This window comes from Octopus bimaculoides, chromosome 3 (assembly GCF_046866305.1).
Source record: "Octopus bimaculoides isolate indiv1 chromosome 3, ASM4686630v1, whole genome shotgun sequence".
Classification (NCBI taxonomy): domain Eukaryota; kingdom Metazoa; phylum Mollusca; class Cephalopoda; order Octopoda; family Octopodidae; genus Octopus; species Octopus bimaculoides.
The window spans coordinates 33,519,670-33,539,669 of record NC_142930.1 but is presented as its reverse complement, the minus strand read 5'-3'; positions in this window follow the sequence as shown (position 1 = coordinate 33,539,669).

Below are 20,000 nucleotides of genomic sequence, written 5' to 3'. Positions count from 1 at the left end.
GTGTGTGTGTGTGTGTGTGTGTGTGTGTGTGTGTGTATGCCCTACTTCAGAAAATATCAATATAGTATAGAGATGGAGGTATGTAGAAATCTCATCATTATATGCAATATTCTCATAGACAAATGAAGAGTGACCAGCTTGTGTTAGGATTTCATCAGTACCTGAGTATCCTCTTTAACTGTCCACAGAAACATTGCTCATCGGTGTTCAATATTATTGTTTTTTCTGGCATACAAGTGAAACTTTTCTTGCTAAAATTTACAGCCAAAAAAGAGAGGTCGGCTTATAAACCAAGACGACTTTGAAGAACCAAAAATTCCATGTGAAATGCAGCAGGATTTGGAAAGATACTAACAATTTTTTAATTTGATTCTACATGTTTACATTATGTATTACATCACAATATATGATACTAATATATCATATATGTCACAATATATGATATTAATATATCATATATGTCACAATATATGATACTAAAGAATTAAGTAGATCAGGTAGACCAGACTGCATTTGTAACATTCTTTTCGGCGTGTTCTATTAATTAATTATTGATCTGTTAACAGAATTTTGTTTCAATGCTATAAAACTATTCTACAGAACACATCTGTCGGTATTTAACCTACACTATATTATTAGACAAATGGCCTTTATAAACAGTAATGCATTAATCAATGTTGCCCTTGACAACACTGGAGTTATAAGTAGTGTCTCTGTGGACAGCTTACAAAAGTACTCAGCTTACAAAAGTACTCAGTTACTATTGAAATCCCAGCATAGGACTGAAGTTAGTCTGGATGATTTTTGCTTTTCCTGTAGTCAAAGATGTTTATGTCTGTGAACACATACATTATTAACCAGAAATCCATCGATATATTCTATCATGCAGTAAAGTATCAAGATGAAGCATTGTTAATACAGTTATAATATATATGTATATGCACAAACACACACATATGCACACACACACACATGCATGAATGTGTGCGTGTGTGTGTACATATATATATATATATATATATATATATATATATATATATATATATATATATATAAAAGCTTTATTTGTGGATTAACAACACTACCAATGGTTTCATGAGGAAAGAATTTCCACAATTTTCAAGGGACCCTCTTAAAATTATTGGTAATAATTTCTATTTTAGATGAGAATACCATCCAAAGTGGGACTGATTACCAACATTTTTAAGTGGGTCACTTGGAAATTGTGAGAATTCTTTCCACACAAAACCATTGGTAACATTGTTAATCCTCAAATAAAGATCTTTCCACCAGATGCAGAGTGTGTATGTTTGTGTGTGGGTGTGTGTATATATACATACATATGTATATATATATATATATATATATATATATATATATATATATATATATATATATATATATATATATATATATATATACATATATATATATATATATATATATATAGATAGATAGAGAGAGAGAGAGAGAGAGAGAGAGAGAGAGAGAGAGAGAGAGAGAGAGAGAGAGAGAGAGGGTGATCAGATGAAATGTTGACACATATTTATTCAAATAACATCTCGATACACAATGATATATCAAATTTGAATATGCTCAAATAAAGCCCTGAAAATGTAGGTTAAGATGATATATTTAATTTTCAATATATTCCCTCTTGGCAGAGACTACCTGCCAGAGTCTGGGAATAACTTTGGAGCAAGTGGTATGAACAGTTTCTTTGGAGATTTTGTCCCAGCATTTTCACAAATGGTGCTCAAGAGCTCTGAGACTCATATGTGAATTAGCACAGGCTTTGCTCACAAGGATAGACCATATACCAAAGTCCATCAGATTCATGCCAGGTGAAGAGTGGGGTTAGGAACTCTTTCAGCCAGAATGCCTTGAAATTCTCTCAGCACCATTTTTTTGTGGGATGTTGTGTCATCTTGTTGGAGAGTTACACCTTGTTCCCCATTGTTGCAATAACCCAAAGGACTACTTTATCTTTTAACATATCCAAATAAACATGTTAGTTGATTTTTCCACCCTCTTCAATGAAGATTAGGGATGTTTTCATGCCCTTTGAGGTCACACCCACCCACATCATTATGGATGCATGTTTCTTCCACCGAAAGGATAATCTTTGTTTGACAGGAATGTCCTCTTTATTTACTGCATATATATGATCATTTTATAGATTGTAGCACACTTGCACACTGATTAACTTTCCATCTGTGTACAGTATTGGTGGCTGCGTGCAATCTCTCAGCTTATGCAGAAGAAGCTTTGCTCTTTGCAGTCTTTTTTCTTTGTGGCTTCAGACAAAAGATGTGCTTTTGATATCTTATATGGGAATAATTGAAGATCATTTTTCAACAAATTATGCATAATTCCATAGCTTGTACCAGCTTCTGGAGCAAGTTTTCTGATGCTTCTTTTTGGGTTATGCCCGATCTTTTCTCATGTGTTTTTGATGAGTTTTTGAGCTCTCACTGGTCAAGGTGGAGTAGTTCTCACTTTTTTGGTAAGCAAAAACCAGAATCTTTTATTTGTTTGATTACTTTATAGACCCTCTTCTGTTGACAGTGAGTTACAAAATCTTGAAAATCTTGCTTGGAGTTTTACCTTTCCTGAATAAACCTTCAATTGTTTTACTTATTCCACTCAAACAAGCTTAAATACTAGCTTCAAGTATATTAAATTTCAAGTACAAATTAGCTTCAATATATTACCTTAAATGTTAAGAGTATTAAATTTCTGAAATAAGAAAAGAAATGTTAAGTAAATTTAAATAAAATAAATATCTACACTTGGATTGACCTCCCTGTATAATTATCTATCTATTTATCTATCTATCTATCTATCTATCTATCTATCTATCTATCTATCTATCTATCTGTCTGTCTGTCTGTCTGTCTGTCTGTCTGTCTATATAGGGCAGGTAAAATTTCCAAGATCCATGGACGAGTTCTCTCCAGTGGTCTTTCTCCCTCATCATCACTGGCATGTCCTGTGTCTCAGAGACAGCTAATCCATCATCCACTGGCCCTCCCTGTGGCTCTAAACCAGCAAAATCATAATGACCAGGTTGCTCTATGACAGTGTAATTAGGGACTCTAACCCTAGTGCTGTTAAGTACACTCTCCATGGTTCTTTTCAGCGGCTGATAATACTTTACTGGTGGCGCTCGAGTAAGGTAATTATTTAACCCATAAACTTTTGGATTATAAACTTTTCTTTTAGATTTTATAGATTTTTAAATCAGTATTTTGTAGAGTACGTTTTTCTTGATAGTGTCTGATCTCCTTCATTGTTTGGATTGCATCTTGGTGGTTCTTCTCTAAATTATTAATATGTGTGAAAAAGTGCCACAGCCTTGCGGTTGAGGGTACCTGTGGAAGAGGTAGACCCAGAAAGTCCTGGAATGAGGTGGTGAAGCATGACCTTCGAATATTAAGCCTTACCGAGGCAATGACTTGTGACTGAGACCTTTGGAAATATGCTGTGCATGAGAAGACTCGGTAAGACAAGTGAGAACATAACCCGTGGCCTTTACCAGGGGTGTAGCCAGCCCACTTATGCATACTTTTCCTTCTTTGGACACAAAACCCTGCTTGTGAAAACCTGTTGAGGCTAGTGAAATCAAAAATTGAATCAAATTCATTGACTGGCACCCATGCCAACCTTTCTTTATTGGACATTAAACTCAGCCTGTGAAGACCTGTTGGGGCAAGTGAGATCGAAACTGAACCAAATTCGATGACTGGCACCCATGCCAGTGGAGTGCTAACGGCACCATCCGAGTGGGATCACTGCCAGAACAGCAGTCTCACTTCCATGCCGGTGGCACGTAAAAAGCACCATTTGAGCGTGATCGTTTCCAGCTTCGCCTTACTGGCACCTGTGCCGGTGGCAGGTGAACAAAACATTGGACTGACTCCTGTGCAGGTGGCACGTAAAAAAACACCATTTGAGCATGGCTGTTGCCAGTACCGCCGGACTGGCCCTCGTGCCGGTGGCACGTAAAAAGCACCCACTACACTATCGGAGTGGTTGGCATTAGGAAGGGTATCCAGCTGTAGAAACTCTGCCAGATCAGATTGGAGTCTGGTATATCCATCTAGTTCACCAGTCCCCAGTCAAATCGTCCAACCCATGCTAGCATGGAAAGCGGGTGTTAAATGATGATGATGATGATGATGACTTTTCATTATAAAATTCAATTTCGTATTACTAAATTGAATATCCTTGTAAGTTTGGATTTTAACATTCCCTAATATTATCATATATATATAAATGAAATATTCAAACACTGAGATTTGAAGTTAGATGTCACTACTGTTCATATCATCTGTGGATAAATTCAAAATTTGATGATATCACCAGTAGTAGCATTGGTGGAACGCAGTTATGATAGCTTTAAGGAGCTATGAAATGTCGTAATGATGCTTAATGAGCATCTAGCTGCTAGAAATAAGAGCCAAGTCTTAAATAATCCACCGTAGCGCACCAATATAACAGAGAAAAACAGTATGCGAGGAAAACAGACCGAATTAAAACATTTAACAACACAAATAAAAATATTATGCAATTACGGATATCCACAAACCAGGTTTCTGCTTTTGGTTATTCAACCTTGAGCTTTCATATCCACATATATGTTTGTATGTATATATACATCTGTGAATACATACAATATTAACCAGAAATCCCTTGATATATTCTGTAGTGTAGTAAAGTATCAAGTTGAAACATTGTTAATGCAGTTAATATATATATATATATATATATATATATATATATATATATGTATACACTCAAGACACACGCATGCACACACACATACATACATTTATATCTGTGTGCATGTGTAAATGCTTTCAAAATATCATTATTTGGTTTGACTTCATTATTATAAATTATATATTATGTATGTATGAGGAGACATGGTTTAGTGATTAGGGTGTGGCACTCCCAATCATGAGATCATGGATTTAATTCCCAGACTGGGTGATGTGTTGTATGCTTGAGCAAAACCTTCATCTCACGTAGTTCTGTGATCACTTCAACACTTGATGTGTGTACACCATACACCTGTCCAGGCAACATTAATTTGATGGAGGGTGTGAGCTAATGCACAGCACATACATTAGATTGCTATAAATAAATACTCATTTATGCAGCTTGTTCGGCAAGAAATTGCAGAACTTTCTCTCTCAGACTGGAGACTGGTGCAGCCTTCTGGCTCACCAGCCCTGAGTTAAACCGTCCAACCCATGCCAACATGGAAAGCGGATGTTAAACGATGATGATGATGATGATGATGATGATGATATATATATATATATATATATATATATATATATATATATATATATATATATATATATATATATGGTAGGAGGTATCCCCATTTGGTTTATAGTAAGGTTTAAATTTGCCTTTCCTAAAATTCATATTAATATCTAGGAAATTAACTTCTTTAATGTTCCTTGCAAATATCCAGGGATAATGCAAGGGAGATAACAATTAAGATTTCATTGTAAATTACCTCACTGATTTATTTTGCTTATTTTGAAATCCTATACTGACACTTGTAACTTCATTTATTCTCATCCAGTATGGAGACAAGTACCAACTTTCCCATGTAGTACATTTGAACAACTGTAAAAATCTCTCTACCATGAAACCATCGATAGCCTTGTTAACCCACAAGTAAAGTATGTATGCATGTGTGTGTGTGTGTGTATCACCATCATCATCATCGTTTAATATCTACCTTCCATACTGACATATATATATATATATATATATATATATATATATATATATATATATACAGGTGGCTTTCAGTTTCCATCTACCAAAACCACTTGCATAGCTTTGGTCAGCCCAGGTCTATAGTAGAAGACACTTGGCCATGGTGCCTCACAGTGGAACTGAACCTGAGGTCACATAGTTGGGAAGAAGCAAGCTTCTCAACCACATGTCTATGCCATATGCATATGCTTATGTAAATATGTGCAAGTGGTTTCTTTATACTAATGAGATTAGGTGCTAGCTGCTCAAAGAACTGACAAAATAGTTGTGGGATGTGGTCAAGTGCAAAAATATTTATACCTACTGAGCTTTATTATATACTTTGAAATCAAATATGCACTTGCCTTCAATCTTCAAACAGCAAGAGGTTTGGCCACTTGTATTTGATATACTAAAAAGCAAAAATTTTTCAGTATATAATGCCAAAGAAAACTTTTTATATCTCCAAAGTTTGTTACTGTTTTAATGGTTGTAATATGCTTTGCCATTTTTTTTTCTTTGTAACAGCTTCTCTGCTAATGTTTATAGTTGAAGTTCATGGCAGATATTCCATAGATAAAAACATTTTCTAGTGAAATGTTGGCATTAAAAGACCTTATAAAGTCAATATATTTCAGACTAGCTAGATTAGTTATTTGATGTAGCAACTATTTTTCATTTTAGTGATTATGTATGCATTATGTGTGTGTGTGTGTGTGAGTGTGTGTGTGTATGTGCACGTGTGTGTGTGTGTGTGTGCATGTGTGTGTGTGCATGCATGTGTATGTGTGCATGTGTGCGTGTGTATGCATACATATATATATATGTGTGTGTGTGTATATATGTCTGTGTGTATATGTATATATATGTATATATATAAACAACTTTCAGGAACAATAATAGTTCATGGTTAGCAATTAAGGTTTCTATGAATGCAAATAAAAATCCAAGTTGAGGGAATGGTACAGGTAAAATCTAGGCTACATATGTTTCCTAGGTACCAGAACCTAAGAAGTAACAATTACTCAATGAGGGGTACTTCACTAGCTATTCATCAGGCCAAAGATACCTTAGTTAAATGAAGGTTACGTTGTCATTAAGGGATCACAAGTTAACTTGCCAGAGATGGACTGCTCAAAGCTTACTAACTTCCTACACCTAGATCCTTGGATCTTACAATATATATATATATATATATATATATATATATGCCTCATCTTCGAAACACCTAGTTTAGAATAGAGGCAGCTGATGAAGGAAAAGTTCCATAAGTGGCTCGTCTGTTTTCCTATGTGTTTGTTCTGTTGTCTGTAAACAAAGTCCATTTTTGTGCTTTATGTTCCCGTTCCTTTTTCTGACGCCCTGTACCCGGCTTAGCTTGAGGATAAATTTAGTGAAGTGAACATGTATTTGCAAGCAGATTTAATTTCTGCTAACATTGACTTCAAATATGTAATTGCAGCCAATAACTTGGGCTCCTTTTATTGAGCCTGGTTGCAGTTCATTTATTTTCATTCAGTATCTGACAGTCATCTTTGAGGTGCCCTGTGTCAAAAAAATAACATTTGTAACAGACATTCCCTTGACATTGTTCACATGCGCCTAACTCGGGCTCAGAAGTTACAATCATAAAAATTAAAAGTAATCCGAATTCAATGTTTTCTTGAAACAATAAATTTCTATAGAGATTGAGATTCAAATTCCAATCTATGAAATGTTTCTGTTCTACAGTATGCTTAAAGGAATGAAAAATTATACAGCAACTAGGGCTAATACGAACAATCCTGGTAGGTGTAAAAGACTAACTGTCAAGAGTACAGCTGACAGTCAGATCACTGATGTTTGCTGTGCACTCTGCTGTCATTATTTGAGTGCTGGTATTCTATGTGTCTGTGTTTAAAGATCAGTTGTGTTTTGCAGAGATAGCTTAGAAATGGAGAAAGACATATCAAAACTATTTTTAACCTTAACTTAAAAATGGAGAAAGACATTAAAATTATATTTGTGTTTTATTGTTAAATTATCAGTGCACATATAAGTCTGCATTAGGTCTCTTACCTTCTTTTATACATGTGTCTTATGCGAAATCTGTGATGAGCCCGAGTGATGCTGATGACCTGGAGTTGCCTCTGATATATATATATATATATATATATATATATATATACACACACATACACAAGTGAGTGGACAAACACAAAGAAAAAGGCACCTTAAGTAGGAGTTACACATATCATTATTAAAATAGCTTGGTTTGGCCCCAGTACTTACTTTTTCTCCTTTTTTTTAAAAGTCTAGTATTTATTCTATTAATCTCTCTTTTGTTAAAGTGCTAAATTACAGGGAAGAAGACAAACCAATACTGACAAGCTGTGAGGTGGTGGGAACAAATACAAATGCAAAGATACAACCACACACACACACACACACACACACATGCACACATTTATAATGGACTTCTACAAAGTTTCTGTCTATCAAATTCACTCACAAGGCGTTGATCAGCCCAGGTTTATAGAAGAAAATACTGGCCCAGGGTGCCACACAGTGGGACTGAACCTGAAACTACATAGTTGCAAAGCAAGTCAGTAGTTTATTTGAAAAATAAACAAATTTATATTTTGATGCATCATAGCTTACTTATCAGTTGATTTGTAATGTATTGATTTACTAATTTATTTAACTCCAGGTTTAGTATGAGCTTGGATGAAGAATGCATTGTCCAAGTGTTTGGTTTTCTGAAAATGAGATCCTCATCCAGAAAAATTATCTTTCATAAGAAATGTGTGTGTGTGTGTGTGTGTGTGTGTGTGTGTGTGTTATTTCTTTACTACCCACAAGGGGCTACACACAGAGGGGACAAACAAGGACAGACAAAACGGATTAAGTCGATTATACCGACCCCAGTGCATAACTGATACTTATTTAATCGACCCGACCCCGAAAGGATGAAAGGCAAAGTCGACCTCGGCGGAATTTGAACTCAGAACGTAGCGGCAGACGAAATACCGCTAAGCATTTCGCCCGGCGTGCTAACGTTTCTGCCAGCTCGCCTCTGTGTGTGTGTGTGTGTGTGTGTGTGTGTGTGTGTGTGTGTGTGTGTGTGTATGTGTGTGTGTGTGTGTGCGTGTGTGTGTGTACACATGGGTGCCCATGTACACATAGTGAAAAATTTACAAGACTCATAACTAAGAAAGCGATGACAATAGACTATTTCGGTAACTCAATGATGAAAGGGAAATTTGTGCCGATGGACCAAAATGTTACAATTCAAATACCACAAGAACACTCTCCTTAGGCTGTGTCAACTTGGCATTAAAAGATTATTGTTGTTGCAATTGTTATAGTCACTGGGGGTACTGTTTCTACATTTACCAACATCCCTACTGCCTTTAGGAAAGGCATGAATGTGACCACCTGCTATTTCTTGTTTTTTATAAATATAAATATGAGGCTTCATGTCTAATGTATACCTCAGACTTATTGTTATTGTTACTCTGCTTGTTACTCTGTTAATCCTTTGTTAATCATTTCAATAACATTGTTATTTTCATTAACATTTTTATCATCATCATCATCATCATCATCATCTTCATCATAATCATCATCATCATCATCATCATCATCATCCTCATCATCATCATCATTGCATAATATAATTTATGCGAAAAACCATTGGGTGATAAAATTTAGTGTTTACTACAATGATGTATGTGACAGTGAGTTAAAAGAACTCCAACCTTTAACCAAATCAAATGTTTTCAAATCATTTCTTGCTACATTTCAACACTAAAAATTTCATAAATGTTATTGAATTCGAAAAATTGTATTATTTGTTTGTTTTCTTTTTAGTTAGTTTTTACTCAATATCAACTGTGACATAATTGTTATGAACAGCTTCCTCTTTCTAAATCTCGGTGGAAGTACTTTTAATGTCTGCTTCTGATGTCTTTGCTATTTGCAAATCAAAATGAACTGCAAATGAAATATGCTGGTCTCAAAGCTTTTCCATTTTTTTTTTTTTAACTAAACATCCCCCATACTCACAATTTCATTAAACAATGCCTGCTTCTTTTCCCTTTTATTTTTGTACTTTTTTTAATTGATTCAGATATTCTTTCACTAAAATTTTAACCAAATATATCCTCTTATTTTCCATTTCTAATATGCTTCTCAAGACAGTGATACGTTTGCTTATTTGTTATTTCAAATCATATCTGTTTTAATCTGCTCTGTACATTATCCATATCTTTTAATCATCTATTACAATCATAATTATGGAAAGAAAAACATCTTTCCTTATCAATATTTTCAATATTCTATGTTTTCTTTTCAATTCAAAGTTGATAAGATGTCAAGATGTCAGATTTAGATTCCAAGGTAAGTTTATCACGAAAATTCCTGTTGTTACAGAGAACTTTCTATTCCTTTTATGGCAGTAAAATATAAAACTGGAGACATCAAATCTATATTTATCAAATATTTTATTTTCCACAGTATGTTTTTCAAAAATAAGAAAAAAATCTAAAGAAAGATCAACTGTGTTTCTTTCTAATGTTAAAAAGTTAGTCACTACTTTTCTTCTCTAATTCTTTTTCCACCATTTCATTTCCTCTTATAGAAATTTCTGGAAATTCTTTCATTCCTATGATTTTCTTTTTGGAACTGTTTTTAATTTCATGACTGAAATCTTGTCCTAAGTAATTTTTTTTTAACCTTGCTTTCCTTAGTCAGGAAAAACTGCTGAATATTGATTTATTGATTTCTTTGTATTAAAAATTGTTCAGACTCTGAGACTCTATATTTTCTTTCCTTTAAAGAAGTATTAATATTTTTCATTAAATAAATTCTTACATAAACTTAAACTGTTTTATTTCATTCACTTTTGTTTGGTTATTTATGTATTCATTGAATAAGTTTTGTTGCAAAGCTGAAAATAGTCAAATTGAAAAGATTTTGTTGTTGAGCTAAAGACTCACTAGTTTGTGTATTCTCAACTAGCTCAGCCTGTCATCAATGATCAAGACACTTAACTCACAAATAACATTGTCCATTTTGCTAGCAATAAGTACCATAGGATATGAGCAATTCACTGCATGATAAAATCAATGAATGTCCCCCCCGCCACTAATTCACCTCAGCATCATCATCTTTTGATAACATTAATTCTCTGTTGATTAATTTACTATGATATTTATTTTTATCACTTGCAACAGAATAAGCTACACTAAAGGTACCCAATGCCTAAATGCCAAACTAAGCCTACCAACAAGGAACAGAAACAATGTCTCCTATAGGCTTCCACACAGTTTCCTTTTATCAAATTTCACTTACCTGGCCAACTTGAGGCCACAGTAATAAACACTTATCCAAGGGGTCAGGCAATGTGACTGGAATTGAACCTGAAGTCACTTGGTGGCAAGGTAAACCTCTTAACCACACAGCCATGCTGCATCTACTTTGGAGAAAGAGAGAATGCTTATGAGTTATCATTTTATGGAAGTCTTAGAAATACAGTATTTGGATGAATATGATGACTACTTCCCAAGTGATAATAAAGAAATTATCTCATATCCAATGTTAGTTCTGATGGTTTGTACCAATGGGGCTTTTGGGGATGACATCCCTTCTAATAACTTAGTCTGACAAGGAAGGGTAATGCTCATAGCTTTTCAATGGTTTACCAAACTAGGAGATAGAGTTTATTAAGATTAACATGCTTAATATTCAATTCAAATATTTTGATATTAGTAATTATATGAGAAACTGATACTGAAAGGATTCTACATATGTTGTACAGTTTGTGTGCAAATGTAGTTCAGTGAGGAGCAAGAGGAGGAGATAGAATATGCATGTTAGGAGGAGAGAAGATAGATTGGATTAGATAAAGCTGATATATATATATGATAATCGGTTTCAGTTATGCTTATAGAATGTTAATGCTATCTTGTTTTTAAAATAGATTCCTTTTAAATCTGGTGTATGTAATTGAAGCAGTATTAAATTAAAATAACCATCTATCATATTTAACATACATACACCACTGACAGGCAAGATACTGTGATTTTCACTTGTGATAAAATTTCCTATAGATGTGCTGTGTTGAAAAATGCAATATATATCAGAGGGAGACAAAAATTAATCCCAGGACAGCTAACAAAAATGCCAGAAGCATTTCAGCCTTCTTGAACCTTGTGAATAATGTGTCTTAACTGCATGCTTCAATTGCATACAACAGATTTTTATGCAGCCCAGCATCTATTCACAATATCAGTGAATGTATTATTCCCTGTTCCCTATATCAGAGGCAACAGACTTTGTCTAAGCCTGTGGATGTGAAAATACATCATTGACAAGGTCCATACGATGAAATTCATCTGGTATTCTTGCTGCTGCCAGGACGATTTTTTGTCTCCCTTCAATATGTGTGTGTGTGTGTGTGTGTTTTAATACTGCAAATCTATAACATTTTAGTTTTGCTGAAAGCCACAGTATCTTGTATGCCAATAATGTATATACATTAAATATGATAGACAGCTCTTTTACATTTATGATACATTTCTTCTCAAGTGTAAATTACCCCAAATTTTCTTCTTCAAGCAAGGTTTGTTGTGGAAACACTTCAGAGCAAAAGCCAGATACATTTACCTCTCCATTTGTCCCCATAACTATCTCCCCTTCCAACTCCAAACACTTTCCCTAACTCCCTGGACTATTCTCTTCATTAAAAGTGTATCCTCCAAAAATTCCATTCCTGTTTGTTTTTGTCCTCCATCTATGACCTACAATAAATCAAAGAAAGCATTAATTATACTAATCATACCAACTCAGCAGCATACTTCCTCTTCCATCATCATGTAACCATGTTTTCTATGCTGGCATGAGTTGAATGTTTTAGCAGGATGCAGCAAGCTAGAGGATGTCTTCAAACTTCAATGTCAGCTTTGGCAAAGTTGCCCTTCCTAATGCCAACCACTTTACAGTGTGTACTGGGTGCTTTTTTCTATTTTTTTTTCTTTTGAGAGACAAGTACAGGTATCTTGCTGCAGCCATGTATCTACACTGTAAGGGTAGACAGGAGTAGCTGGGAAGAAGATAAAGACAGTAGTGATGGAGCACCAGAGCAAATTTGCAAGGTACAAGAAGATGAGCATAAGGGAGGATACAGAGAGTGGATCACGGAAGCAGAGGCACAGTTTCATAAGAGAGTGAGGGAGGAGTAACATGGTTAGACATGGGGGGAGTGAGAAAAATGTGAGTGATGAATGAGTGATGAACAAGGAACTGCTACCGAGTGGTGGTTCATTATCTGGTGCAATGCATGTGGTGCATGTCAAGTGCCTTGACAGTCAACAGTGCAGCTGATGTGCAACCCTTAGTTTTTACTGTAGTTGAAAGCATTACATTTAAAAAAGGGGGTAGCCAACTTGATTGCTACACAAGGTAGCCAAAACCCACTTTCTACCACTGAAATGTACCCAGCTCTGTAATTCTTTGTCCTTGTGTATTTGATTCATGCTAGATGCTAACTTAACATTTCATCCACCTTAATATTGATAAAACAAATCTCAATAAAGGATCAATTATATTCACTACATCTCCCATTCAATACAGGGCAATGAAGATGGTTAAGACACTAGGAAACCTAAATCCTATAGTAAGTGTTTTACTGTGTCTGCTTAATTGAAACTGGAGTTGATTCTGCTGTTTATCCTTCAGGATAATTGAGCAAATCAATACCAGTAATAAACTTGAGTTAAGCCAAATGATAATATCTTCTCTCCTTAAAAAAATTGGCCTTTTGGCTAATCAGAATAAATCATTATTTTCTAGAACCACTGACAGTGAATCATAAGCATTCATTAATTTTTCAACTGGTTGACATTTTTTCAAAGAAGAAGCTATTTCACAAACAAATGTCAGACACACTACTAAAATGAAAGTAACACTAAAAACACTAATTGACATGACCCACAAACTATTATTATCATTACTATTATTATATTTTAATTTTTCATCAAAAGCAAAGGCCAAAATGAATGAAAGTATGAGTAATAATTCTTTGAAGTTCATTAGCACTGGCACTGTAGAGAATTCTTGCAGTTTTCTGTTACATTTGAAAGACTTAATCTCGGTACTGTAAACTAACAAAATATTTATCCATTTCCAGGAATCAAACTGACAGAAATATTATATATAAAGGCTTCATAAATTTCTCAAATAACTCAAAAACATTCAAGATGATTTATTTAGGTACAGAATCGATTTATGAAGACTTATATTAAAATGGCAATGGATAATCAGGTCAAGAGAGTAGCGAACAGTCAATACATATACATGCACGCACACACTCACACATGTACATATATGTGTGTGTGCATGTATATATGTATGTAAACACCAAACCTCTAATAAAGATTAACAGGTAGTAGATAATCAAATTAACATTTCAAATAAGATAATACAGATGTCTCTGAACACAACAGCTCCCACATACACAGCAAACAAAAAAGATTGTAGGTTCTGTACAAGAGGACTTAAGATACTTCTTACTGATAAGAAATAACTTAATCAGAGAGGTAAATGCATGATATCCTGTAAACACAAATTTCTTAAAACTTTCTGTCATTATATGATAACTCCAGATAAATGGATAGTCAGAAGGCAATTAGACAGCAATAATTATTTTTCACAAAACAGAAACATGTGTTAGACCATTAGAATGTAAATTATTGAATAGTTTAATTTTGTCTGGTAGATCAATGTATATACTACACTTCAGAAATATACACCTCTTGTGCGGGAGGCACATAAGATGTACCATCCTGAGCGTGACCGTTGCCAGTACCGCCTGACTGGCCTTGTAGGGTTTTCGAGCGAGATCGTTGCCAGTGCCCCTGGACTGGCTCTTGTGCGGGTGGCACATAAGATGTACCATCCTGAGCGTGAGTGTTGCCAGTACCGCCTGACTGGCCTTGTAGGGTTTTCGAGCGAGATCGTTGCCAGTGCCCCTGGACTGGCTCTTGTGCGAGTGGCACATAAAAGACACCATTTCGAGCGTGGCCGTTTTCGTGCGGGTGACACGTAAAAGCACCCACTACACTCTCTGAGTGGTTGGCGTTAGGAAGGGCATCCAGCTGTAGAAACTCTGCCAAATTAGACTGGAGCCTGGTGTTGCCATCCGGTTTCACCAGTCCTCAGTCAAATCGTCCAACCCATGCTAGCATGGAAAGCGGACGTTAAACGATGATGTATGAAAACATGCATGGATGTATCTATGAATCTATGTAGATGTGCATGTGTGCGTGTGTGTGTGTGTGCATGTATGTGTACAGGTTACACAGGATCGATCATATATGTGTATATGTATATACAGACATGTAAATATATATATATATGTATGTATATATATATATATATATATATATATATATATATATATATATATATATATATATATATATATATATATATATATATATACATATATATAAACGATGATGATGATAATATATATATACACACACACATCTGTGTAAGAATCTGTATGTTTTTGTTAACACATAAGAATTTTTCTCTGTGTGTATGTGTATACTGTGGTGTACATATGAATGTGCATGTATATATATATATATATATATATATATATATTATTTTATATATGTAGTAATCCCTCGCCATATCGTGGTTCACCTATCGTAGTTTATTATTTAAACCTATGTAAATTCTTCCATGGTGTTGTTTTGCAGTTATAATAAAATAAATATATACAAATTATAAAAATAATTTTTTAAAAATATGCAGCACAGTACTGTTTCTACTTCACGGATTGTCACCTATCATGGGGTGTTTTGGAACATAACACCTGCAATAGTCGAGGAATTACTGTAGATATATATATATATATATCATCACCAATATATATATATATATATATACATATTTGCATATATACTAGAAAAGTGCACTGGTTTCGTCCTGTGATGTGATTGGATACGGACAGTTGCATAGAGAAGTGCCAATCACTTAAATTGGATGGAACTTGTGAAAGAGGGAGACCCATGAAGACATGGTAAGAAGTATTGAAAGCTAATTTCAAGATGTTGGACCTTACGGAGGAGATAACAAAGGACCGAGATGATTGGTGTTTCACTGTGCTCAAGAAGACCCACACATTATAGCAAAAATGGCATCCTAAAACCACCAAGTTGAGCTTGTACATGCTACACCCAGTTCCTCCTCCTCTCCTTTGCTCGACATATCAAGCATTCCCCCCCCCCTGCATTTTCAGTCGCACTCGAGAGCAGTATTGTCCCTTCCCAAATGACGCTCCACCTCAACCGATGGAAATGTTCAAAAACTGACGCGCTTTTTTTTTAACACAGCTAGAACTGTTCAAAGGGAGGTAACTTTGTCTCTCCCAATAGGGATTTTTACTTCAAAAAAATTCTGTACAGGGATTTTGTCACCAACAAGTTGACGTAAAGAGGTTAATAAAAAGGTTATGTACCTCCGGTCAGGAAGTCTGATGACTCGTCTATATTGCTAAATGCAATAGTGGACCTGAGACCAATGATAACTATCTGACCGGCCATACCAAACCACTACATAGAATATTACTGATCAAACAAAAACATTTTAGTATGCTCTTTTCAGACTTATGGACAACCGACCTACACACACACACATACATTCATCCTTTAAAACCTCCATGCTTCCTGAAATTTGCCAACACTACACCTGCTATCCCCGCTCTATATGCACAAATATCATGACTCTTACACTGTTCACTTTCCTGACTTTTGTACGTAATTCTATGTACTGTAGATGCACCTTTGATGAGTTGTAGTGCACTTGAGCACTATACACAATAATTTCATTATTATATATATATCATCGTCGTGGCACTCCGTCGGTTTGGACTACGAGGGTTCCAGTTGATCCGATCAACGGAACATCCTGCTCGTGAAATTAACGCGCATGTGGCTAAGCACTCCACAGACACGTGTACACGGAGTGCGACAAGGCCGGCCCTTTGAACAACAGAAACAGGAAGAAAGAGTAAGAGAAAGTTGTGGTGAAAGAGTACAGTAGGGTTCGCCACCATCCCCCGCCAGAGCCTCGTGGAGCCTTAGGTGCTTTAGGTGCTTTCGCTCAATAAACATTTACAACGCCCTAACCACTGAGCCATTGCGCCTCCACAAACACTATTATTATATATAACACTATATTATATATATATATATATATATATATATATATATATATATATATATAATATGGGAGGGAGAGAGAGAGAGAGAGAGAGAGAGAGAGAGAGAGAGAGAGAGATAGAGAGAGAGAGAGAAATTCATTCACCATGTCGTTCTAGCTGGAAGAAGCCTTTTCTTGATTCCGCCTAGCTTCTGTATAGTTTCCATCTAACAATTTCTGCTCCAAGAAGTTGGTCGAGCACTGACAATAGTAGAAGACATTTCACTAAGGTGTTACCAAAGGGTAAATATGTTCTGTTATAGCCCTGGGCTGGCTGCTGAGCGGATTTGTTGGTTAGAAACAGAAGGAAGCCCGTTGTATATTTGCATGTGTATCTGTGTATACTCTTCTCCTTGACATCATGTGATGGTTGTAAACAAGCATCACCGATACAAGTGATGATGTTGGTTTCCAAACTTTCGTGAAAAACATCTCTAGGTATGGAGAAATGTGACCTTACTTGGAAATAGGTAAGTGTTTGCGACAGGATATGCATCCAGTCATAGAAAATCTTCCTCAACGAATTCCGTCTGACCCATACAACCATGGAAAAGTGGATGTTAAATAATGATGATGATGATGATGATGATATAGCTGTGTGTGTGGTGCACGTTGTTGGTTAGTTTCATATCAGCTTTTATCAAAGGCGTTCCACTCATGAACATTTCGATTTTTTTGATGGCCAGTGTGTTCATTTTGTAAGACGGCAGGGAGAAATTTGAGGAAAATTTGGTTGCTATTTTTTGCAGGTTGAACGACAGCACAAAGGCTTTCTTGAGTAATGTGTGTGTGTGTGTGTGTGTGGTGTGTGTGTGTGTGTGTAAATATCTAAAAAAAATATCCCTTTAAAGAAAAAATTGCGCGTAAGGAAGACAACAAATAGATCCTCTATATGATGTTTGAGATTGATACTTTATCTCTTAAATCCATGAGCAACGAAATTGGATATTCAGCAAACCATACTCTCAGCCCCTACTCCCAATGTCTGGGTTTGAATCTATATCAGATATAGTTATTACCGTAGTCCATTATGCTTAGTTGCCCAGCAGTAGTGAATGCAAACACATACGTCTGCGCGCGTGTATACATACATGCATACATACATGCATACATACATACATGCGTGCATGCATGCATAAAGCCTTTTTTTGTATGACATTATTGATAACTAATGTCTTACAAAAAACATGCTTTACGAATGTAAGGGAGATAACTCAGCAGCTATAAATTTTGTTTCATCCTCGCTTCGGCGCAAATATTTCTCAAATCTGATTAACCAACTGCCGTTAAAATCTTGCATTTTTTTCTATTTTTCTATACGTGTTGATTATTCAACTGTAACAATGACATTTGTGGTTCAAGTTATCAAAGAAAATACGAATCAATTTTGTTTCATTTCCTTTTGTACGTGATTTTCAAGAATCCTTCATCTTTTATATTTTACTTGCTTCAGTCATTGGATTGTAGCCATTCTGGGGCACCGACACGAAGAATTTAGTTGAACATGTCACCTCAGTATCATTTTTTTAAGTGTGTTATTTATTCTATATGTCTCTTTTTCCGAACCACTAAGCTACGGGCGTAAATAAACCAACACTAGTTGTCCAGCAGTAGTGAAGCAGTAGTGAACGCAAACACAGATACGCCTGTGCGCGTGCATGCATACATACATACATACATACATACATACATACATACATACATACATACATGCATGCGTGTGTGTGTGTGTGTGTGTGTGTGTGTATGTATGATGCATGTTATTTAGTTCCATAATCAAAAGCATTCCAGTCTTGACTATTTCACTTTTTTGATGGCCAATGTGTTCATTTTGTAAGATGGCAGCGCGTAATCTAAGGAAAATGTGTACGATGGACTTCCATATAGTTTCCGTCCACCAAATTCACTCACGAGGCTTTTTTAAATTTTTTTTTTTTAGAAATCTAGACATATAACAAGTGTTTTTTAAAGACTTTAAAAAAAAAATTAGGTTTTCTAGGGTTTTTGTTTTCTTTTTTTTTTTTTTTTGTCGTTTTGTCGCTGATCTTGCTTATCATGACAGACACGTTCAGTCTAAATAGGATTTAATATGATCCAGAGAGTTTGGCTAAAATAAATTTCACTGCACTTTGCGAGAGAATGAGTGCACATCCTTTCGGGAACAAGCAATGCTCCCGAAATACAATATTGATAATGAAATATAAAAAAAAAAAAAAATTTTATTAAAAAAACGAAATATGGCAAGGAACTACCAACCAATAACCTACCTTCCATTGATGTTATTGAAAGGTGTTATTGCAAAGGATATGTATAAATATCTTGAAGGGAGAGGCCTATTGCCAGAAGAAAAAAAAAGATGGGTGTAGAAAAGACACACTCATGGTTCCAAGAATGCTTCAATATATTTGGGATAGCTAAGAATGTTGTTCAGCTCTCACAGAACAATATATCGAAATGGAAAACTAAATTAACATCAAGTCGAGATAAGTTAGACGTGGTCAGCATATAAAGTGTATATTAGAAGGTGGTACATTCTTGCCGCTGCTATGTACAGTTTGTCTTATTCCTCTTAGGTTAACCTTGAGAGTGACAAAAGTCATTCTGCGAATTTAGCAGTGGTGAGAAAATAAATTATCTCCTGTTTATGAATGACCTGAAGTTATTTGCCAGAAAGCCTTAGGTTCATTGGTCCAGACAGAATTGTGAGTCACGAGACTGGTATGAAGTTTGGAATAGATAAGTGTGCCGTGCTAGTAAAAAGGAGAGGGGGAAATATCCAAGTCAGAAGGAACTGGATTCCAAATGGGGCGTTAATCAAAGTAATGTATGACGGTGACAATTACAAGTTTTATAAATTCCTACTTCATTATATAAAGAGAAGGGGTGTCAAATTGTGTCCAAAAGGACACCATTCTTGTGTAATTATATTTGCACTCGTTTTTTCTCTCTCTGTCTCTGTCGCTCTC